This window comes from Dipodomys spectabilis, unplaced genomic scaffold (genome assembly GCF_019054845.1).
Source record: "Dipodomys spectabilis isolate Male_0828 unplaced genomic scaffold, ASM1905484v1 ptg000783l, whole genome shotgun sequence".
In the NCBI taxonomy this organism is placed as follows: domain Eukaryota; kingdom Metazoa; phylum Chordata; class Mammalia; order Rodentia; family Heteromyidae; genus Dipodomys; species Dipodomys spectabilis.
Genome location: NW_024871460.1, coordinates 15,407,137 through 15,432,532, shown reverse-complemented (window position 1 = coordinate 15,432,532; position 25,396 = coordinate 15,407,137). Strand labels below are relative to the sequence as shown.

Below are 25,396 nucleotides of genomic sequence, written 5' to 3'. Positions count from 1 at the left end.
TGCAATGTTTCCTTTATCATCAGAGGCTATCCTATTGCATGTACACCTACATATTCCAATATGCTATGTTTACGTTTGTTTCACACATTTAATTATGAACATGGTTTGCATTGTAGAAAGACTTTCTCTTTCACAAAACTTGGAAATTGAAGGTAGCATTTAGCGGGTTTCCTTTCAGGCTCAATAGTCATTTTTAGAATTGTTAGGGTGTAATTGAATTACCCACACGATTCTGCTTTCTAAGAATGTGCAAAATGGAAGTCTAGTATTAAGCTAGAAAACCTACTCTTACTGTTCTAGATCTCAAACAATAAATAATGAATCACAAGACATGTTTCTCCTGGAGTCTTGCTTACGAAAAGTGATGGGGATGACGAGAAAGACTGAAAGGATGTAGATTGGTATTTTCTGCTTTCTTTGGCCTAGTAGACTTTAGTATGGTGTCCTTTGTTTATTCCAAAGAGGCCATGCAATGCTTAGGCATTTTGAAGTGTGTGCAGGAGTATCACATAGTTGTAGGATGTAGCACTTGATAAAATATAAGCCATCACCTAATTCATTATTCATTAATCTGTTCACTTACTTGCTGTTGGTCTCCCTCCATTGGAATAAGAGCTGTATGATGGCAGGTATTTTACCTGTTCTCTTCACTGTGCTTCTTGATGCTCCAAGCAGGACATGGTGCAGAGAAGCCATTCAAGGAATGAATGAATGACAGTCTATTTCAACTCATGAAAAGTAGGAGGCATAGGAAAATAGTCTTGGAAAAACTGCATTCCTTTCTCCCTGTATATTTTCCTTCATTTTAGCGACACCTTTCTGAATCATTAGTCTGATGTTCCCCCACATACACATTTCAATAATCTTTGAAGAATTAGTGTTGAAATCCTATAGAGAATGCCCGTAATTTCTGAAGAAATCTGTTTCTCTTTCAAATATGGCTCTGTTGTTGAGTGAACAATTATGATGATGGTAAACATGGAACAGAAAGAAAACTCTTGAAGCAGTGTCATGACATATGATATTCTTTCTCTGCAGGCTGAAGAAAAAGTCCCAGTCGGTGGATATTACTGCCCAGGGGTTCAACCCTCTGCCAGGTGCAGGAAAACAAACATCACAAGCCAGTAAACCCCCAGCACCTAAGACCCCTGTCACACCTAAGTCCCCTATCATTGAAGAAGAGCAGAATAATGCAGCGAATACTCAGAAGCATCCTTCCCGAAGGAGTGAACTGAAGAGATTCTACACCATTGGTGAGTACCAGACATTATATGTCAATGAACCGATGGACTTCCCTAAATAGCACTGAGGATTTGTATAGCTGTGGACTTGGGAAGATGGTCGTCTGTTATATAATACATGTATCTTTTGGAGAGTTTATTTGGACATTCTTTTATATGCTCTCAACAGGAAGATGGAAAAATACTGAGAACTTTCAGCAAAGTTAAATAAAAACACAGACTTAGGGACCTTTTCTATCTTAACCCCATGGGGAATACATTTATATGTGGGGTTTTTCCATTTTTTAAGCTGATGTGTTGCTATTTTCACTTCAGCCATTTTCCAGCCAGTGCCTTTCTTGTGTTTTGTTTTTGTTCTTTTTCATTTTCACTTCAGGCTTCTGAGCCTCTGACCCTGTTCTGTCAGGTTGTAAAGACAGTGGTTGATATCAGCCTCTAACTAACAAAGCCACAAAATGATGGTTAAAAGTTACTACATTGTGGATCTATTTGGGCTTTGAACATTGCATAACTTCAGTGAGACAGGTGAATAGTGTGTTGTGGGTATTATGTCTCTCTTTTCCCAGATGAAATAATAACCTGTAATTGTCAGCCTTATTGGACCATTATAAGCAGTGAATTATCAGCTTCTGTGTAACTACATTTGTTTATTAGCACATTGTTGGACAAATGTTAGCAATAATTATTTCAATGGCTTATGCTAGTGAATGATAAGCAGAAGAAATAAAGCCACCCATTAAGATGGTTGCTTTAGCTTTTTTTGTGGGGGGGGGGCAGTCATGGGACTTGAACTCTGGGCTTGGGTGCTGTCCCTGCACTCTTCAGCTCAAGGAGAGCGCTCTACTGCTTGAGCCACAGCGCCACTTCCAGTTTTCTAGGGTTTATTGGAGATAAGAGTCTCACAGACTTTCCTGCCCAGGCTGGCTTTGAACCTCGATCCTCAGATCTCAGCCTCCTGAGAAGCTAGGATTACAGGTGTGAGCCACAGGCGCCTGACTGGCTGCTTTAGCTTTGAGTACTGCTTCATGTGGGAAGCATCTAGTCACATTCAAAAGTTGTAACCATGGCAAATGTGACTTGATGGTTTACTAAAATTATACTGAAATGGTCACATTTCCTTTGGCACCATCCCCACTATCCCAATATGCAATGTTTGAGATGATCAAATCTTTCTCAGATATTTTAGTATCCTTATGTAGAGATTATAACCTGGAAACCAGATTTCTACTTCTGACTCTCACACTCAACTGTGTGTGTGTGGCTGGTGGGGGGGGGGGGGGGCTTTGTCAGGTAATTTTCTAATGTGCAGAAGTTAATTTGCTTCCTTCAAGTTGAAGAGTTATCTCCATGTAGGTGTAGTGATTATCTAATTGCTAAACCATGATTTCCTTTTGTGTAGCTTTACATATTATTTCTTTTTTTTAATATATTTTTTATTGTAAAGATACTGTACAGAGAGGTTACAGTTACATGAGCAAGGTAATGAGTCCATTTCCTATTGAGCATTGTTACACTCTCCTTTGTTTTTCCCCTACCATCCTTTCCCTCCCCACCTCCCTGACTCCTCCCTCCCCTCCACCTCCCCTGCAAACATGTAAAGTTCATTTTCAACATACTGTCTTGTACATCTCATTATTACAATGGTTCATCCTGAATCCTTATTTCAGCATTTTGTTATTTCTCTTTCCCTCCCGAAATTAGAAAAATGTATATACGAGATTCAGGACACCAGAGTCAAATATGGTGACAACAGGGGTTGTACCATGGGGGAAGAACATACAAAGAAACAACAAAAAAATCACATATTACATTATAAGTACATGAAAAAGAACCCCTGTCCTGGGTTCATTTTGCTTAGCATCAAGTTATATGGTCATATGTACATAGCTTTTGACCTCTTCTGCTTGTCCTAGACATATACTAGTTACTGAAGATAAGGGAAACCATGGGACCTATGTTTCTTTGAGTCTGGCTTGGTTGACTTAATATAATTTTTTCCAAGTCTTTCCATTTCCTAACAAATGGGGCGATATCATTCTTTCTGATGGAGGCATAGAATTCCATTGTATATATTTACCACATTTTCTTGATCCATTTATCTACCGAGGGGCATCTGGATTGGTTCTGTATCTTAGCTATGATGAATACTCCCACCAACAGTGCAGTAGTGTTCCCTTTTGGCCACATCCCCAGAAACACAACAAATCAAAGAAAGGTTGGACAAATAAGATTGAATGAAGCTGCAGAGCTTCTGCATGGCAAAGGACAGAGCTAGCAAGATCAATAGAAAGTCCACAGATTGGGAGAAGGTCTTCACTGGCCATACAGTGGACAAGGGTCTCATATCTAAAATATGTTTAGAACTCAAAAAAATTAAATCCCCCACAACAAATCCTCAAAGTAACAACCGCCTGATTAATAAGTGGGCTAAAGACTTAAAAGAGAGACTTCTCTGAAGAGGAAATAAGAATGGCCAATAGACACATGAAGAGATGCTCAACTTCTCTAGCCATAAAAGAAATGCAAATCAAAACAACATTGATATACCACCTCACCCCAGTTAAGAATGGCTATAATCAAGAAACCTAATTCCATACTATTTCTAAGTCTACTAATACCCTCTTTCTTCAGATTCAGATTTTCAAGTCTTATTTTTCAATAGACAACCAGCTTGGTGTCATTGAGCATGACTGAGGTCAGGTAATGAGGATTTCAGTAAGACAGTGTAGCTAGATGCATATTTCAATTTTTAAAAATTTATGATAGTATAGCTCTAAAAAAAAAAGCCAATCAACTAGAAAGGCCCATAAAATTGAAGCTACTATTCATGAATGTCTTCTTCGCTTAAACCACCTTCTATTGCTTTTCTGATTTATGAACTCACTACAGATAGTATGTTGCCATCCGAAGATAAAGTTCATTCTACAGTCTCAGTATTATTTATTAAGGAGAAAAAAAAAACCTAACCACCGTGACTACAGTAAATAAAGAGCTATGCCTAGAAAATAGAAATCTAAAAAGTGAATGGAATGCAGAAATACAAACTGTGAATTATTTCAAGTAGCATGCACACTACTGAATTTTTACCAATTAGGTTCATAACAATTTGACTCATAATCAAAGACATAGCTACAGTGCTAATAATGGAGACACTTGAACTGTCAAATTTACTGGGATTAGGTAATCCTTCTACTAAAGACCTGGAGACCTTATTCTCATGGCTGAAATAATAGCACATATGTAATCAAAAGTCCATTTCATACACCTATCTCTTTATAAAATATTACTAATAAACAACAATAAAATGAAAATGAACAATTACATATATTGGTAATATAATATTCTAAGGACAAGTTCATCCTGTCATTCTTACAAGAATTCTTTACAGATATCACCCTATATTTTTATCGGTAAGAAATAAAGTTTTAGAAAAGTTAAAGGAGGATCCTGGGACATAGATGCCCGACTCTGAAGATGAAGTTTATGTTTCTTGTGACAGTTCAGTGTTCCTCACAAAGATGCCAGCCTCTCTTCACAGGAGTGTGCCAGAGAAGTTTCTATGGATAATTCAGTAGCATAACAGTTTTAAAAACTCCCTAGAGAATATCACAGAGAAAATCAAGGAAACCAATTTATCCACCAGCTAATATTGTTCTTTCATTGAAAAGTGTTTTAATTTTGAGATCACACTACTGGGGGGAAAAAACCCAGGTCCCCTCTGCTGGCCAAATGTGGTACTACACTTAAATGTAGCAAAGAATCTCAGTACTGTATTTGTGGTGTTTTTTTAAATTTTATTTTATTGTCAAGGTGCTGTACAAAGGGGTTACAGTTACATAAGTAAGGTAATGAGTAAATTTCTTTTTGAAGTGTTTCCCTATCTCTCATTTTCCCCACTTTTTCCCATGCCCTCCCTCCTTCCCCCACATTTCAAGTTAATTTCCAATGTCATGTCTAGAGAGTATCAATCTAAGCACAATGAGAACAAAGGAGGATATTCTTAGGAGAGGATCACCTGGCCCAGTAGCTATGTGCGTATACCATATAAAATGCTGCTTATCAAAATGAACTCCAAGAAATGGAATCAAGAGGTTTTTTTTTTCTTGATTGTACTATTTGTAGTTATTTCTTTTTTCTCCTTTTTATCCTTTGGCTTATTCCCTTTTGTCAGTGTTTTTTTATTTCTGTACCCTTTGTCTTGTATATAAGTTTATCTGATTTGGGGAGGAGAAGGGGAATCACGGAAAGAGTTTTGACAATGGGTGAACCTATTCATTGTTTAAATTCAAGTAATAATTCTGGAGCTTAAAGAATTTTCAAATTACGAAGCTGGTGGAGTGGCTCAGGTGGTAGAGCATCAGCTCAGCAAGCACGAGGTCCTGAGTTTACACTCAGTACCATAGAGGTTTGTTTGTTTGTTTGTTTGTTTCAAATTAACATCTTGTCACTAAAATTTCCTTTAGTGACCTTGGTAAATTCTGTAGAAATTGCTTTTGGTCTCTCAATTACCTTCATAAGCTTATGGAGTGGACCTAATCTCCACAGAGAAAACCCTAGGAAACTAAACTTACAGCTTTCTTGTATGGCTTAAGCTATTAGCTTTTTTAATCACAGAAATATATTAAAGTTGGCCTAGTTTAAGTAAATTATTACTTGTAAGAGAATAACAAGTCTTAAGCTAGATGTAATAAAGTTTCTATTTATCTGAAATAAGTGGGGGAAAAGGCAACTCACTGATGGTATAAAATATATGAATGTCCATCAAATTACAAGCAAAATAATGAGTATATCAAGACGTGTGTCAGACAAGAGCTTTCTCTGTCTTTTTGCAATAGTGAACGTGGTTTGCTCTTACTTGGCGTCAGTATTTTCACCTGTTCAGTGAAAAAGTTAGGTCATTAAGTTGTCTTTCTGTTTATTTATTAGTTTCTAGTTCTGAAGGTCAGAAATTCACATGGGATAGCCTGGCTACTCTGCACAAAGTATCAGCTACCCTCAAGGTGTTAGCTGGTCCGAGTACTTAGTGGGTTTTAATTAGGGGAAGATTCTCTTCCAAGATCATCCTTGTTGACACAAGATGACCCACTGCAACAATGAGACTCACAAGAGACTATGTTGGGAATGAACTTTACATTGGTGGGGAGGAGTGGGAGAAGCGGGGGAGGGAAGAGCTAGTAGGAGAAAAACAAAGGAGGGGTTAACAATGTTTGATATGAAATGTACTCATCGCCTTACTCAGGTAACTGTAACTCTCTATACAGCATCTTTACAATAAAATAAAATATTTTTTTTAATTTTATTTTATTTTATTTGAGAACATACTGTACAGAGGGGTTACAATTACATGGGCAGGATAATGCATACATTTCTTACCAAGCATTGCAGCCTCCTCTTTTGTTTACCCTTCACCTCCCTTCCCAGCCTCCCCCCTCCCCCCCACCCAATCATACCCCCCCCCCCACACCGACATTGTAAAGCTGGTTTTGACATGACATTTTGTACTTCTCATTGTTGCAACAGGTCCACCTGAATCCTTAAACGACTTGTTTGTCCCCATCTCCTCCACATGTTATATTGACATCAAATATAGTGAAAGCGGGGGTTACACTGTGGGGGAGGGACGTACAAAGCAACAAAGAAATAATCTTATAAATGCGTTAGAAACACATGCATGAAAGAAACAAAAACATTAAAATACATATTTGAGGGTTCGTTTTCCTAACATCACATTCTCTGACTTTTTCCGCTTGACTCATACCTATACTAGATATTGCAAATAAGGGAAACCATGGGACCTATGTTTCTTTGGGCCTGGCTTACTTCACTTAATATAATTTTTTCCAAGCCTTTCCATTTCCTAACAAATGGGGAAATGTCATTCTTTCTAAAGACTTCACATAGAACTCCCCTATGACCCAGCAATCCCACTTTTGGGCATTTACCCTAATGTTTACAAAAAAAGACCACACTAAAGCTACCAGCACAACTATGTTTATTGCAGCATTATTTACCATAGCTAAGATATGGAACCAACCCAGATGCCCCTCAGTAGATGAATGGATCAAGAAAATGTGGTATATATACACAATGGAATTCTATGCCTCCATCAAAATAAAATATTTTTTAATAGATTGTCCTCGTCTGCACAATTGTTTTCAGTTGTAAGCTTGAGAACCCGCTTCCTTTGTTGTATATTCTTTCTAAGGTTTTGTTCTTTTGGGTCTCTGACTTCCTTACCTATGTCCCAGACAATTGTCTTCTCTTCAGGGCCACATAGCCAATTAGTGTGAGAAAAAGCAATCTTCTATGTTAAACCAAAGTCCCTCCATATTGTATGTTGATATTTCCTGACGTTGATATTTTCTGGAATTTTTTTACTTTTATGACTTCAAGTCTAACTATTTTAACTATACTTCTTGTTACCAGCAGCCATATGTGAAATACAAATCTTATGTCAAAGGAGTTTAAAAAAAATAAACTGTCACTACCGGGTGCTCTGCTTGTGACCAGATAGCTATATTTGAAAGCTAAATCTTTATCAATGGAGTGAAAAGGAATAAGACCCCCCTTTTGAATAGATTTCCACTGCCCTCAACCTCTTCCCACTGTGTCTTCCAGACACCTTGTTCCCACCCCATTCCTAACCAGCTGTGACGAAAAATAAATGAATTTTCAACCTTTGATAAGAATGAAAGAATTGCCTTCTTTTTCACGTTGGTAATGAGAATGGGATCTAACTCCTTGACAAGGAGGAGAGACAATCTGAACTGGGATAAAAAGCCTAGCACCCTGCTCTGCCCAGGGGGCCTGCTAGCTCTGAGCAGAGTCATGAATTGCACACTTTGGCACAAAAGTAAATTGCCTTGACAAAATCTCCTGTATTTCCTGTGTGTCTGTACATATCTGACACAGGAGAGTCGTCGTGCCTTTCTCACATTATGATGGGAATAAAGTCTGTCTCACAGAGCAGAGGATTGTGTTTCTGGGCACACCAGAGATGGTGCATCTTAAAGACCACCTTCAAGTCCTGCTTCCCGCTTCCGGCATTTTATGCTACCACTTTGTGTGTATACACACAAATACAAAATTCCCTGAAAACACTTCCTTTGGTATCCATTTGGACATTTTTAGTCTATTGTGTTTCATTTTTACATGTAATCATAACTCAGCAAATTAGTTTCATAATCTATTAATGATTTGTGTCCTGCAGTTTAAAAAAAAAACACTACGCTAGACACAAAGCTCTGCACACATTTAAAACTTTATTATTTTAAAAATAGATTTCATAATTAAAGCTTGAATGATGAAAACAGTATCTTGGGGCACTAGTACCAACAGGTAAAGAAATGAAAAAGAAGCAGAATTTCTCATTACTCCAACTTTTATCTGTCCTAGATAAATCTACTGGAAGATGACAGTGTATATTGGACATGTATCTTTTGAGCCTCTTTTGAGCTTCTTAAATCTAGAACATGAACCCAAATAGTAAACTTGGGTACTTATGATTCTCATTATTCTACTTCCAAGGGCTCAGAGAAGTATACGTGCAGATTTCTTGTCTATTAACCATGAAGGAGGCCATGCACAAGACTCCAAAAATGATCCCTTGCTCCCTTTAGAAATGGCACCACATGGTATGTATTCTCCAGGGTTCAAGAGTTAGAGTCAGTGTATTGCTATGCAGCTCCTGTGATGGAAAGCCAAAGGTGCTAGTGTCTTTTCACACTGAAATATTTTGCTTGGCCATTAAGAAAGGACAGCTCGTGAACGGACATCTCTGCCTGCAATCAGTGCCATCCAGTGATTAACTCCCATCAGTCCCTGCTGTATTAGGACTATATCTAGATGTTTCTCAGGATGGAAAGAGAAGTAAAAGCCAGCTGTACTTACCCAGGCAGTCTTCATGTGTTTAGGGAAGGATTAACACACAGCACAGCATTCATTCCCTGAAACATACGCAAGGGGTAGGTAACCGCTGGGAAGGCTCACCTACCATTGTAGGTGCTAAGGAATCCAAAAGATGGAGAAATCACAGCAGGTCATAGAGGTGCACAGAAGCTCTTCTCTGTCCCCACTTCTACCACTCTCCTCCCTTCCTGCCTGGAAGCAGCCTTGTCACCTGCGGTTCCCAGCACCTCTCACCTTCTGGGGTTGCCCTGTGTGACTTCATATGGGATCCCACTTCCTATGAGGAGAACAGGGTGCTTCCATCTAATGAATCCTGCCACTTTGTGCGGTTGGAGGTTTATAGTAAGTGCTTAGGGGCCAGCCTTGGGAAGATAGAAAAGCTTATGGCATGACTTTTGCCCTTCTCAGTGGAGAGTAGAGATGGGAATCTTCTCAGGTTGTTTTCTAAGGAAGAGCTTTGGCAGCTCCAAGAGATTCATAAAGGACAGGATTTCTGATATGGGAACAATACATAAAATTATATCATCTTCATCTTCTTAAAATGGCTAGAGAATGCCAGGCATGTGTGGTTCATGCCTGTAATCCTAGCTACTCAGGAGGCTGAGATGTGAGGATCACAATTCAAAACCAATTAACTATCCAAAATAAGCCCGAAGTATGAAATATGGCTTGAGTGGTAAAGCTCTAGCTTTGAGCCAAAAAGCTCAGGAACAGTGCCCAGGCTCTGAGTTTAAGTCAGAGGACTGGAACGTGTGGGTGAGTTCACGTGCACACTCATGTGTGCGTGAACAGACACACACACACACACACACCATGCTAGAAGTATCAGACCCCTCTCTCAGGCTATGTACTGTGGCCTGCAACGTCAAGGACATAGCAGATAAGGCTTTGCCTTCCCAGTCCTCCCCTCCTTCTTTCGAGGAGTGCTAGGTAACTCTTGGCTGATAGGGAGTAATGCCTCTGCCTCTGGAACTTTCCTTCTGTTGATTTCTGTCCCTCCCGGCTTCTCTTCTGACCATGGGAATGGGCAAGCCTGCACAGCCTTGTGGTATGTTCTTCACGCTAACATATCAGCTTCAACTCTGTCTAAGTGACTTGCTCCCACTCTAACATCAGACAATGTTCTTTTTTTTTTTTGGGGGGGGGTCCAGTCGTGGGGCTTGAACTCTGGGCCTGGGTGCTGTCCCTCAGCTCTTCAGCTCAAGGCTAGCGCTCTACCACTTGAGCCACAGCGCCAGTTCCGGCTTTTTTCTTTTTGCTTATGTGGTGCTGAGGAATCGAACCCAGGGCCTCATGCTTGCAAGGCAAGCGCTCTACCACTGAGCCACCTTCCCAGCCCGAGACAATGTTCTATACACAGTTCTTTCCAGTTATATTTGGAAATGAATCTGAGTTCTTTAGGAAATACATATAACACAACTTATCCACAATAAAAAAAATGTTAATTCGCTTATGATTTTCTTCCTTCATGAATTCAGTGAGCATTTATTGAAGGCTTATGAGATGCCAGGCCTTGCTTAAAGTGCTTCTGGAACAGGAGAAAACAAGACTCAGTTTGGTGTCCTATGCCCATGCTCTAGAGAGGAAGATGGGCAAGCAAGGATTGACCAAATGTTTAATACATTGTCAAAGAATGGCAAGTTGGTTCTATTTTTTGATGGTACTGGGTTTAAATTCAGGTCATCAAGTGATACTGCTGAGCCATGCCTCCAGTCCTGTTTTTCTTAGCTGAGTAGCTAGAATTACAGATATGAGCTCCAGTGCCCAGCCTATGGTTGTCAGGCTCTTATGTGACTAACAATACTCTTTATAGGCAACAAATGCTTGTAATATTCCTGCATAGTAAGCAGATTATGTATTATGGCCATCATCTAGCATTCTGTGGACCAAAGTCTCGGAAGGTTGAGTTACTCAGTTATCCCCGAAGTGTACATAGGCCAGAAGAATTAAGAAGACAGAGCAGTACTGAAGAGTTGTCCTTCTGTACTGTGTATTCAGGTCAGCTTCTCTTTACAGAAATGAAAACAAAATTGGGTGATAGATTTCATTGAATGGTTTCCCAACTACTACTCCCTACCATTGATGGTAAAAGATCCATTACCAAAGAACACTAGTTTCTCAGGAGACCAGTTACTCAATGAAAGTCACAGTCTGTTTTTGCTTTCAACCTTTCCTTTCTGCTCCCTCTTTCATTTTTACCCCCCTCTCCTTTCATTTTTTTATCATCTTGTCTGCCTGTTTTCTCTCATTTTCCCCCTTTCTTCTGTGAAAAATGAATAGCATCTGTACAATGATGGCTTAGTAGGTGCAGTCCATTGGGTAGATATTTTAAATAAGGTATGTTTCTTTTAAATTCCCTTACTTGACAAATACTAGGTTGAGAAGTGGGCCCCCAAATATCCTTTTGGAATGTCACTGGCCTGTGAAATTGTGAACTCTCAAATCCAATGATCTTGTGTTTTTCCCTGCCTTCAGGATAGAGTACCTTCAGCATCCCAAACTTAATGAAGCACAGTTAAATACAAATTGTATCTCAGGCTCCAACCCCAGGCAGCTAACATATTAAAAAGGCAACCTACCGAATTACATGTTTCCTGGGAATTCTTCTCAGTAGTTGGCAAAATCAAAACAGTAATAACTAGTTTGGAAACTCTAAAAAGAGAAAAGCAAGGCACATATTTAACTACTTTTTAATTGCAATACACTAGACATTTTAAAGTGCCATCTCATAATTTGTATACTTTTCATTTTGAAGCCAGAGTTTTTAATTATATGAGTTAGAAAAAAAGGAACAACACTAAAAGAAACTATTGTAACAAGAGATTAAACGGGAAAAGGAGATGACTGATATTTCTGGAGGTGACAAACTACAGCCTGAAACTAGGTCACCACTGAAGTGGAACCTTCTCTCCAGGCGAGAAGATTCTTCATGCAAGAGCAAGAGGACTGATTTAATCAGCAGAACTGTCTTGGCAGATAGGTCACTGGCCATAAGCACTGAAACTAAAATGGATAACTGTTCTGATTGGGTCCAATTAAATTGTGTTTGGGAGGGGAAAGAAGTGACTTTGTTTTGAATTGGAGTTTGTTCTGACAGTTTGATGACTTTTTATGTTTTCTGGGTCACAAGAATGTTTGGGGGAAATTACTGGCTGAAGTTTCTAACTTCTTGTCTTTGAATGCACCTGGACTTTATACAAATGTTAAACAGTGGTGCATAGATAAAAAGTGCTCAGTGTGAAATTTTTATAAAAATAGTGGAATTTGAAAAGATCAAATCTAAGTTCAATTTGGTTTCGTTCACTTACGGACTAAGCAATCCTTAGGATGAGTATATGCTCATACAAGTTTATGAGACTGTCCGTCTTGTGTGTGTGTGTGTGTGTGTGTGTGTGTGTGTGTGTGTGTGTGTGTGTGTGTTGGGTATTTGATTGGCTTTATAGTTTATATCATTTTTCTTTGTTTAAACTAGTTCTTGGTCACAGAAAATCCAAAAACAAGGCTGGCACTGGTAGCTCACTAAGGCTAACATCTGAGGATCACTGTTCAAAGCCAATTGGGGCAGGAAAGTCTGTGAGATTCTTATCTCCAATTAACCACCAGAAAAGTGGAAGTGATGCTGAAGCTCAGAGTAGTAAAGCCTTGAGCAAAAGAGCTCAGGGACAGCACTCAGCCCCATGATGACCAAAAAAGAAAAAAAAAAGTAAACCCACAAAATGACAATCTCCTTGTCAACTCTAAAATAAATATGAAAGCTTATTTCTCTCCAGGAAAATTGGCTTTTTCATTATAAATATTTATATCATTTTAACTAATTTTTTTTAATCAAGAGGAAATATACTTGGAAGGAGGAAGTAAGCTCATTTGACAGTGCCTATAATGGTAGCTTGGTTGTTCCTATCATGTGCTAGTGAAGCAGATGGTAAGATTTCACAAAGTGAGGGTTTTGTGTGGTAGGCTTGCTTTACTCTTTTGTATTTAGTCTGTGACTGTGATTGTATTGTGTCAGAAGTAATAGAGCCAGGATTAAAACATACAACTTAATCATAGTTGTGTTAAATGGAGTAAGAAATGTCAATAAACTTGAAGTTTCTCTGAGCCAGTTGTGTTGCTGTTGTGCTTGAGTTGTAGCATAATAATCTTATAACTTATTAAAATCAAATTATACCTGTCAGTTTATTTAATGCTCCCATTAAGCTTCTATTAGTTCAAATTGTGAAATAATTAAAATGGGCATTGTTCATGGTTGAGAAATAATCACAATCCGATTTAAAATTTGCTAAATCTCTATTAAATTGAGTCCATCAACACCCCAGTGAACAAAACTTGCCGTTTCTACTAGCCAGTCCTTGTGGGAATATTGTTTCAATGAACAATTACTGGAGAAGGCAAATCTCAGATTGTCAGAAAGACCTACTACGTTTATCTTCATTTAAGTATAAAATTTATGGTGGTTTGGGCACTGAAATATACCCATATTTCCCCAGTATTCCCATTCTTATGAAATACTTTTTAAAAAGTACACAAATTCAGAAATTGGTATTTTCTAATGCTCCTTAACTTCAAGAAGATTTTTGCTTTAAATAATATGAATTATGATGGCTAACATTTTTCAATGAAAAAGAAATATCTTCTTTTATAAGCAGACTGGTTATCTATATAAACCAGGGAAAGAAAGAATATTAAAATAACATAATAATAACTTAGTATGGTAATGGAAATGGTTCTTTGTAAAAGGAAAAAAAATAAATTAGAGTGACAGGTCTTTTAACTAATAGATGTTGAATTTCAAAAAAGCTTTTCATAAATAGTAGAAGCATTATACATTCAGTATATGGAATATGGCCCATTAGATACACTGTCAGCACAATGCTATTAGCTAAAGGTCTTCCTTTCATTCCTTGCCTTTTATCCAATGGCCTTTTTCCATTTCAGAATCCTGTCCAGGATACCGCACTTGGTTTAGTTCCGTGTCTTCCAGGCTCTTCTTAGCATTGACTGTCCATGTGACCTCATCGTTCTGCTGGAGTTCAGTTCTTGGTTGCCCTTGTCCATCTGTAGAACACTACTGGCAGAATATGGCAATGTCTACTACAGAGCTGAGAATGGACCTAGACAGTCTTTATTATTTCCTATAATAATCCAGTGAGTCTGGCTACTGTAGGCCTCTACAGGTCACTCAGGAAATAAATGAAAATGAGTTATTCATATTATCAAAACTATAATGGATAATCAGAATGGCGCCTTGACATCCTGGGATTAGAGAATAAAGCCATTCTCACTCAAATCTATGTTGGGGAGGAAGCAGTTTCTTTATCTAAAGAGCCAGAGATATTACCTGCACTTTGTGACTCAAGTCTACTAAAGTAGTAAAATCTGTGAAGAAAAATAGAACAGGGCAATGGATTGGATATTCTTACGTATCACTTGAATACCTTTCAATGTGAAAGGCAAATGATTTCTAACTGATTTAGAGGAGTCATTGTGTCTGAAAAACATCTATTTGCGGTAGTGAATCAGTATTCATTCTTTAGTTCTCTCGTACAATTCTCCCTGAGGATTGATTCTGTTGGAACGTCCTGGCTTTTGCAATGCCGTACCACATTAGAGGATCTGCAGACTTTCTTTTTCATCACCTTGGAATATACAGAGCACCAAAACAGAGAGCAAATGGCTCAGGGTCCATGGGCTGAGATCCTAAATACACTTCTGAGCAGGGAAAGCTTGGCTTTGCCTTTCATCAGCAGGACTCAGAGGGGAAGGCTTTAAATCTTTAAATAGATCTGAAGCTTTGCTTCTCAGATTTTATTATGCATGAGGATTTTTATAAAAATACAGATGCTGATTGTTAATTGTGGGGATTGGCTTAGAATAGTTTATGTGTGTCAAGATTCTGGTAATGCTGCTGCTTGTGGTTTGAGAGTAGCAAGGCAAGGGTGAAGAGCTTGAAGGCTTTCTTTATTTGGCAGCACTTATAAAGTACTTTTCACTATTTGAGCCTGAGTTACCATCCTGGACCAGGAATTTATCACTAACTGTGTTCATTTCTCAAAACAAACACTAGTTCTTATGCAATATCAGGAAAAGAATGTCGCATACATGTTTTCATACTACAAAACACATTTATCTAGCTGGGCATTGATGGTTCATGCCTGTAATTCTTTCCACTCAGGAGGCTGAGGTTCATGGTCCAAAACTTGCCTTGCAGAAAAGTTTGTGAGACTCATCTCTGATTGATCTTGAGCTATAGCTCAAGAGGTAGAGCACCAACCTTGAACAAAAAAGCCAAGCAAGTGTACAAAGCCGTGAGTTCAAACTCCAGTACTTGCTCCAAAAAAGGTAAAAACAAAGCATATTTCTCATAAGGGAGTGGTGTATAACAAAATTATTTTGCTAGGGTTACAATTTAAATTTGATTAGGCCAGGGTATTAATTGTGAGGACATAGTAGTTTCACACACAGCAATACTAATAACATTTTTGGCATAAAAGAGACATGTTAGAATCGACTAATTCACTGGCTATCAGGGCTCTCTGTTAGCCATTTGTTGCATTGTTTGGATTTGTTAGTCAGTGTTCTCCTTTGTTAAGTGAGAATAAAAACACATTTCCCCCACAGTATTATTTATTTTTTATTATAGATAGATAGATAGGTGCATACATACATATATATACTCATACTTAGATATAAGTGTATATATCTATATCATATAAATATATATTTATTATATATCTATATATATTACATATATATTATTTCATACATATATATCTATATTACATATATACCTATATTATATAAATACATATTTATATAATATATAATATATATATCTTAATATGAATCTAACCAACATATACAGTGATCTGCAATTTCATTAATGATGAGGGATGAAAATGGAAAGGCACTAGAGAGAAAAGGAGAGCTAATCAATGATAAGTAATCTCAGTTTGAGAAAAATATATGAATACATTTTTGATAGATCTGTCCTGACCCAAACACAAGGTTTTGGGATCATACTTACTGTTTAAGACAATAACGGCTGGCTGTCAGGCCCCAAAGCCTCAAGGACAGTGGCTATGTGCTGAATCTACAGAGGGTTGTACTGCAGGGATCTAAACTACAACTCCCAACAATTAGTGTAGGATCTGACCAGCAATTCCTTTCCCCTTTAGAAGAAGGGAGAAACACACATCCATAATAAATTTGATCTTCTTTTGGAAAGCTCCCTAGGTTTTTAGAATCCATCAGAAGACAAACACAATAGCTCAATATTTAGTATCCTTTCGTATTCCTGAAATCCACATCTCTGTATCTCTCCTGAGCTCTCTATTCTATCACTCTTTAACTCAGATGCCATTTTGTTTGCTTAGAAATCCTGACCATGGGGGCTGGGAAGGTGGCTCAGTGGTAGAATGCTTGCCTTGCATGCATGAGGCCCTGGGTTCGATTCCTCAGCACCACATAAGCAAAAAGAAAAAAGCCAGACGTGACACTGTGGCTCAAGTGGTAGAATACTAGCCTTGAGCTGAAGAGCTGAAGGACAGCGCCCAGGCCCAGAGTTCAGGCCCCACAACTGGACCCCCCCCCCCAAAAAAAAAAAAGAAATCCTGACCATGCAGCAATATGCACTTCATTCTCATTGTTTTCCCACAATTATATCCTCATTACAAATGTAAACTGATGGAGAAAATAAAATGATTCATTATCTCACATAATATGTGAAAACATTATTAGCAAATTCACTCTACCCCATCTTTATTTCTTATAATAGTAAGAAAGACCCAGGTTTCCTACAATTTTTAATTGTTTCATTATTAATGCATATAATTCTTCCATGACTTGAAATAATTTCTGCTTTTCCCTGTCATTGTGTGTGGCAATAGTTAGAAAACTAGAACAGCCTAGAGGTCGTGGGTGTCACATGCCTTTAATCCTAGCTACCCTGGAAGCCAAGATCTAAGGATTGCTGTTCAAAGCTGCTGGGGCAGGGAAGTTTGCCAGACTCTTATCTCCAACTCACCACTAAAGAAGCCAGAAGTGGAGCTATAGCTCAAGAGGTAGAGTGCTAGCCTGTATTGAAAGGCTATGGGAGAGCACTTAATCCCTGAGTGAGCCCAGTACCAGCCCCAAAACAGAAGAAAAATAGAAAAGAAATTCATAAACATTTATGATGCTGCATTTGAGGATACTCATTGGCTAGGCGACACTTGATCAGGTGATGGGATGCTAAATTCTGCAGCCTGCATCACTTTACAAACCACATTGGCTTTGAACAGCAAGGCTATGAATTTGCTGCTTCTCTAACAACGTCGGCATTACATGATCACTGCCAAGTGCAGAAATAAATAATTTATATAATTTCCAAGAAATAGTTAAAGGACAGGTTGAAATGGGCAGTGGAAACAAAAAGAAAAATCTTTCTGTGTGGTCATCTTCAGAGGTTATACCAAGCTAGAGGCTGCCTAGAAACTGTGGTTCTAGAATAGTCCATCCAGACATGTTAAAGCAGATGATGTGGGGTCACTAGAACAAAGAACTTGAGAAAATGAAAGGCAAGAAACACAAGGCAAAAACCTAAAAGGGCCTAAAAGTTCCTAAAATTGCCATGTTGGCTCAGTTTCACAGTGTCTTGTTTGTTTTTGACCAAAGTCACATAGACACTGACTACGATGGAACTATGTGATCATCACAAAAATTGAGACAACAACAACAAAAAAACATTAAATAGCTGGGCGCCCCGGTGGCTCACATTTGTAATTCTAGCTACTTAGGAGTCTAAGACTTGAGGATTGCAGTTTAAAGCCAGCCCAAGCAGTCTGTGAGACTCTTATCTCCAATTTACTACCAAAAAGCCACAAGATAAGGTGTGAGGTGTGACTCAAGTAGCAGAGTGCTAGTCTTGACCGAAACTTCTTAGGGACAAAGCCCAGGTCCTGAGTTCAAACCAGGACCCAACAAGCACACACACACACACACACACACACACACACACACACACACACACACACACACACACACACACACACACACACCACACACACACACACACACAGAGTTATCTATTATCTGAGTATCAATTGTTTCTTCCAGTTTGGGCTGCTATGAAAAATTATCATGGACTAGATGGCTTAAACAGCAAAAGTTTATTTCTCAGAGTTCTGGAGATCTGGGAAATCCAAGCACAAGATACATGCCCACCTGGTGTTTACTTAATTTCCCTGGAAATCAATTGTCTATATCCCTAGGTTATTCCAAGAATTAAATGTGAATAATATATTTTTAAATTAAGATATCATTTAAAATATGTTGAATATTTAACAAACCAGATAGTCATAATAATATTACAGGCCTATGATAATTTATATCTTAAGACACTTAGAAGCTTGTCAGGCTCAGAGTTAATGGTTTGTAAATAAGTGAATAATGCTTATGTAAGGGGAAACAAAAGTGTCCTGGTGCACCTTGTAAGGTATAAGGACCTGAAATAGATTGTTTTCAATCCTCTGCCTTTACCAATACAAATAAACTTTCTATACACTTGCCATACTTTTCCACAGGAAATAGAAATGTGTTTCACTATTACTCTTTGTGTTACTATTTTCTACCATTGGAAGCACAGTGGTGAAGAATTAAAGAAACAAGGTTTGTTTAAGATAGTGCTACTGGAACACAGTGCAATTCAGGGAGGGTGGCAAAGCCATATGTAGCCACTCTTGGTGTCCTAGGGCATACTTCCAGGAGCCCCTGGCCCCTGGTGCTCAAGTTCTGTTGTGCTATTTGCGTGTAGTTTATAAGCATCATAAGCGATACTCAAAATCATGTCTAGATTGCTGTAAAAGCCCAGTATAATATATATGTTATATAAATAGTTGTTACAGCATATAGTTTAAATCATAATGACAAGAAAAGCATGTTCAGACAGAATTTTTTTCCAACTGTTTTTGGTACGAGGTTGGTTGAATCCAAGGATATGGAACCCACAGACTTGGGAGATGTTGAATACTCCAACATGCTTAATCCTTTGGGTTGAACTCTTAACTTTTTGACCCTTGCTTACTGGCTTCTTGGAACAACTGTGTTTAGTAAATTGGTAGCTGATGCCGTGGAAGCACACAAGTCATTCTCTGGAGCGTGATGGGCTACAGAAGCAATTGATTTCAGAGAGCAGGAGGAGGATTGACACTGACTAGCTCAAACACAGAGAGGGTCCAGAGAAAACCCTAGAGGCAGTACAGATGTCAAAAGTGATGGAGAAGGGACACATCTTCGGAAGTGGAAATAAGATGCCAATACTTTATTTCTACCGTGTTGATTATTTCTACTAGCTACATGTATCTTTCTGTTTGATCTTGAGTTTTATATGACTGTAATCTCTATTTAACAATTTAACAAAATTAAGTGAACACAGGGAGTTAGGTCAGTCTTCTGAATAGAAACTTTATGTCCAACCTTCAGTGGAAAAGGGATCTTTCTCTTAGAAACAAATCCACTTGCTCCACACCTTTCATAAGTGGGCAGCATTTCCCAAGCCCTTTAACAACTCTGGTTTTACCCTGACTATTTAGCAACTACAGTTATAATGCTTATTATTCAACATGAAATCCTGAAATTAAGTAAGTTCACCAGGAAACAGAACAGCGAGTGGCCAAAAATAAAGTCTTATTACCTGGTGATAAATCCAACCAGGGAAAACACATACCCATCTAGGCTTTTATTTAATCTCAAAAATATAACTCCAGGTAATTTTGGAGGCTGAACTGCTTAGAATTCTTGTGAAGAACTTAAAACGTTCATAAGGTATTTTTTTCTCCCCAGCCAATATTCCTGCCAGTATTTGTGGTGTGAATTATATATATCTGTACATTCACATTCACATATATATTCATATATAATCAAAGAGTTACTTGTCTTAGTAAATTCCATGTGGTGAGACTTTTTAAATTTCCATTCCCTTCAGTAAAATGTTGGTAGCATTACTACACATAAATAGATCCAGTTTACATATTTCACATATATCACACTGGCACCAATAACTGAAAAGCAATGTCATAGCCATAAACTAAATTTCTCATTTGGCTTGAGGTCTAAGCCACAAGAAAAAAAAAATAAGTGAAACCATGTGTAACGTAGTTCTGGTATCTCAGAGATTCTCACAATTCTGATTTATTTGGAAATTATTTTTTTTCTTTCTTTGTTCATAAGTGGAAATAATTGTGTCAATGACGCCTCCAAAATGACTGAAGATGTAGTAAACTCCATTTTATCTATGGTTAGGTCTACTAGCTTTTAGCTAAGGACTCACAAGTTGAGCTCACATGTTTATGTCTTTTTGGGGGCTTGAGGGTAAAAGGGCTATATCTACAGAAAGATGCATCTCACCAGAAGCAGTACGAAGAACGCTTTCCAGAGGCATCTTTTGTGACTAGCTTTATTAAAAAAATGGAAGATTCTACAGACTGGAAATGAGGAACAGACTACCAAATGAACATCACACCCATAATTTATAGAATTTTATTGGTCAACTGCTCTACTTTGAAATTAATTAATTTGATGTAAGTGTAGTCATTCCATTATTTTGCTAACACTGATGACTCAAGATTTAGTCAAATTGTTTTTGCATTGTTGCAGTATTTTTAAATTGTTATTATAAAGGTGATAAACAGAGGGAATACCATTTCATAAGCCAAGTCTATCTTATTATATTGATGATTATTTCCTTCCAGGGGTAAAAGATGAATGATTCCCATGAAAAGGGATACTGAGCATTGTATCTGTACCAAACATGAGAAAACAGTCATGGTAGAAATTGTGTGATTTTTGGTCACAACTGAAAACTTTATGAAAAGCAACTGCCAGCCTTAGAAAGGTGAACTGACTTCTTCAGAAACAAGTGGGTAAACTGGCTGGGAGCTCATTGGTGAGTTTATAGTGAATATTAACTAAGGCTTCCTTAGCAAACATACATTTCTTTAGAGGTTTATGATCAGGAAAGAGCTCCATACTGGGAATAGGGCTTAGGGGGGTTTAGAATAGAGGAAATGCTAATATGGCAAGAAGCCTCTGCCAGTCACTCAACTGTCCCCAGATCTGACACAAATGATTTGAACAAGCTTGTAGAGAAACCTCCACAAACCTCACGCTGTCATATACCCTCCATCTGTCCCTACCATTAAAAGGGGACTGTTTTATGGGTAGCTCTCCTTGATGGAAGCTTTAATAACAGGAGAATTTAGGAAAAAATATAGGGATCCTGGATGGAACTGCACTTATACCCATACAATAACAGCACAATAGATAACTCATGTAAATCTTATGTAGAATTGTGTATTTTGAGCAATGCTGAATGGATTTACCTGTTCCTTCTTGTACTGGTCATTATGGCAGAGGAGATAGGATTTCCTGTTGCTGTGATTTGTAAGATGGTGTTCATGTCTCAGCACAAATCCAAATGGAATAAGAACGTGAAACACACAGGTATGAGGGAGTTCCCTAGCAACCAAGACTGTGTGAAGCTTATAGCTTTCCTTCGCCAAAGGAGTGTTTTTGTTATGAAATCTGCTCACATTTAGAGGTGAAGCAAGCAGAAGCATGTTTCTTCATTTTTTTATTAATGTTATTTTAGAGAATAGAAGATCAACCCCCATTAAGAAAATATTCTTTGAGGTACCTCTGACTTGTTTCCTAATGGAAAGTCATTAAACATATGCACATATTACCAATAGAAGATGCTACTGAGAAAAATAAGCTTATCTTATTTGTCAAATTCTTCTTGACTGACATATAATGCTATAAAAATAGTTTTCTCACTGCAGGTAAAAATAGTAAAGAAATTGTAATGCTGAAGTGCATCATCACAAGAGATACATTCTCTCAGAAGATTTTCAAAAATTTAATAATATATTTTATTTAATCCACCATAGCCACAGTATTATTAATTCACTATTTTCCAATAAAAATTATTAATTATATATTTATAATTGCATACTGGATCTAAAATGTAGTGTTAGTGCTTGTCATGGGTTTTAGAACAAATGATTTTTTAAGTTTTGATGTATAATATTTATACATATTTACAGGAACCATTCACTTTCAGTCATGTGTATACTGGCTAATGATGAAGTGTAAGAAGACAAAGGGACAGCGCAAAAACTTCTCACTTTGCCATTCTCTTGCATTTTGGCCGAACATTTTCTGATCTCTTGCTATAAAAAGCACTAACAAAAATTGTGAAGCTGCAAGTGAACCAATTATTAAAATATTAAAAGCCTAAGAAAATGAATAACTATTTTCTTCACAAAGCAGAATAAAAGATGAATAAAAGTAGGTTTACATCCTATAATTCAACAAAGAATTGATAAGCAATTGAAGTAGTTATTTATTAGTACACTCTCTGGAGCCTCGGTAAGGGAAATTGCTGTGAATAAAAGTGCTAGATCTATGTATTGACTATTTGCCATATTTGTATTAATATGAAAAGATTTGAATTTTATATTTAGGGTTCTCAGAATATTTGGAGACTCAGAGGTGATGGAATCTGTTGCATGTGAGAAAAATGTACCATTTTTCTGTTCTGGCAGTGTAAAGCCAGCTGCAGAAACAGAATTGATTGTCTAAACATCCAGTCTCAGACTCCTTCCCCCTCATTGGAAGTGATCACAACATGCAAATCTTCATAGCAAATTGGTGAGTCTCTGAAGGCAGCACAAAGCTGCTATTCTTTTACTAGGAAATATCACAGTTGCTTCAGAGGTAGGCTTACTGGGGAAAAATAATGATGTTGCCTCCTCCTTTGTTTTTCCTCTACCATCCCTTCCCTCCCACCTCCACAACTACACTCTCCCCCCGCCCCCTGCCGCCTAAATTGTAAAGTTCGTTTTTGAACATAGTGTCTTGTACATCTCATTGTTAAAATGGGTCAACCTGTATTCCTATTTAAGCATTTTGTTTTTTCCTTTCCCCTCCCCAAGCTAGAGAAGTGTATATACAAAATGCAGGGAATCAACATCAAATACAGTGAAAACGGGTTATACCATGGGGGAGGAACATACAAAGAAACAAAAAAAAATCACATGATACATTATAAATATGTTAGAAACAATAGCAAGAAAGAAAAAAAACCACTTGTGTCCCTATGTTATGGTTCATTTCACTTAACATCATCTTGTCTGGTCATATGTACATAGCTTTTGACCGAAATATACTCATTACTTTGCTCATGTAACTATAACCCCTCTGTACAGTATTTTTACAATAAAAAACATATTAAAATAGAAAAAAATAAGTGAATCAGTGAAACATAAAAAAAATGATATAAACTATGGGCCTTGATCTCTTCCAGAAAATTGGAACAGACTAAGTATGGGCAATGGTCCCTGAAACAAAGGAGATTTTAATGGCACAACTGTGACAGCAAAATCCCCACAAAACACCATACCATATTTTCTCCTAAGAAATATGAAACATTTTAAATTGATCTGGGCATGGTGGTTCACGCCTGTAATCCTAGCTTCTCAGAAGGCTGAGATCTGAGGCTCATCTTTCAAAGACAGCCTGGGCAGGAAAGGCTATGAGATTCTTATCTCCAACAAACCACCAGAAAACCAGAAGTGGCACTGTGGCTCAAATGGTAGAGCACTATCCTTAAGCTGAAGAGCTGAGGGACAGCACCCAGGCCCAGAGTTCAAGCCCCACGACCGACCAAAAAAAAAAAAAAGAAAAAAAAAAGAAAGTATATAACAATCATCTGATAATATTTTGAATATTAGCAGATATGAATGGTTACAACTGGAAGATTTCAAAGTTTAAAATTTCTAGAGTTTTATTTCTGGACATCAAGGATTCTTTCTTACGTGTGTCCTATCATACCTGTTTGAAAATTGGAATTATCACTGCTTAAGCCCATCATAGACTGTGTCTTAAAATGAACAGAAATTTATTTCTCATAATTCATGAGATTGAAAAGCCTAAGATTCTGGAGATTCAATGTTTAGTAAGGTTCACTTTCCTGGCTTATAGGCAACCATCTTCTTACCACCATCCCCCCTGCAGAAGGGATCCTTTTAATGTAGGTACTGATTCCATTTGTATGGAATTCTCTCATAAAGTAGACCCTGGCCTCACCTGTAGACCCTGAAACTCTGAGGATTATAGCACACACAAGAGGTCCTCACTGGTATGTGTCTTGTTTTGAAGAACATTTAGCAGAAGTCAGTCATCTTGGTTAGAAATAAATGTTCTTCTGAGTTTGTACTATTTACCTGGCATGGTGCTAATGATTTAGTTATGGACTTTAATTTAACCCTTACAACAATGGTATGAGATGTACTGTTCCCCCCACACCTCTCTTTTTTTTGTTTTTTGGCCAGTTTGGAGGACTTGAACTCAGGGCCTGGGCATTGTCCTTGAGCCTCTTTGTGTTCAAAGCTACTACTTGAGCCACAGCACCACATCTGGATTTTTCTGAGTAGTTTATTAGAGCTGTTCCCTGACCACATAGGAAAAAAAAAACTATAACATGAAGAGCTTAAACATCTATGCATTATCACAGTGGGGTTAGCAAACGAAACTCATATACTTGGATTTTAACCTTGTATCTTGTAGGTCATACTGGTCACTGTGCATTTTACCAGCAACTACTCCCAAATATTTGCTTAGTCTATTTAAGTAGAGTCCCAGTGTGGTGAGACATTATAGTCACAAGCTCTGCCTACCTTAGACAAAGAAGAGAAAGAACCTAAATATCAGTTCACTTGGCAGCATTATATCAAAAGTCATCAGTAAATTCCAGAAGCCTAGGCCTTCAAATTTCATCCATGGTGGAAACAAATCTGTTGTGAATTTGACAAGCAAAACTAAGTGATCACTGAACAATACAAAAACAATGCCATCCACAATATGATAGCACTCAGTTATATCATTATATTTCCACAGTTTCTTCTTCTAACCCTCTGCTACTTAGTAACCCAGAAATATTCTAAAAGTTAATTGGAACACAGCCTCTCCTGTGAAACCTTCCCCAAAACCCAAAATGAATCTCTCTTTTCTAACTTGGACATTTAATTGGTGTAACTGAATTCAAATTGTTTACCATCGAGAGCAATTACATTTTAAAATAAGTATGTAAATAATCCAGAAAGTGTACTTATCCGGAAGCTCTTTATTTATTTCAGCAAATCCTCAGTTAAACATAAGATTCAACCAGCAAGGAACTAGATAGGGTTCAGTAATTGCCATGATTAAAGAGT

General features: G+C 37.8%; 1 protein-coding gene across 2 annotated transcripts in view; it reads left to right on the top strand.

The window, feature by feature from the left end:
• The first annotated feature begins 1,051 nt into the window (after positions 1 to 1,051).
• Oxr1 (oxidation resistance 1) overlaps positions 1,052 to 25,396 on the top strand; it is a 200,000-nt gene continuing 175,655 nt past the window's right edge. The window contains exon 1 of one of the 2 annotated variants that reach the window (XM_042672918.1): positions 1,052 to 1,253. The gene's annotated coding sequence lies outside the window, so the exon portion shown is untranslated. The remainder of the gene's footprint in view (positions 1,254 to 25,396) is intronic. The other variant, XM_042672920.1, reaches the window with a different exon arrangement.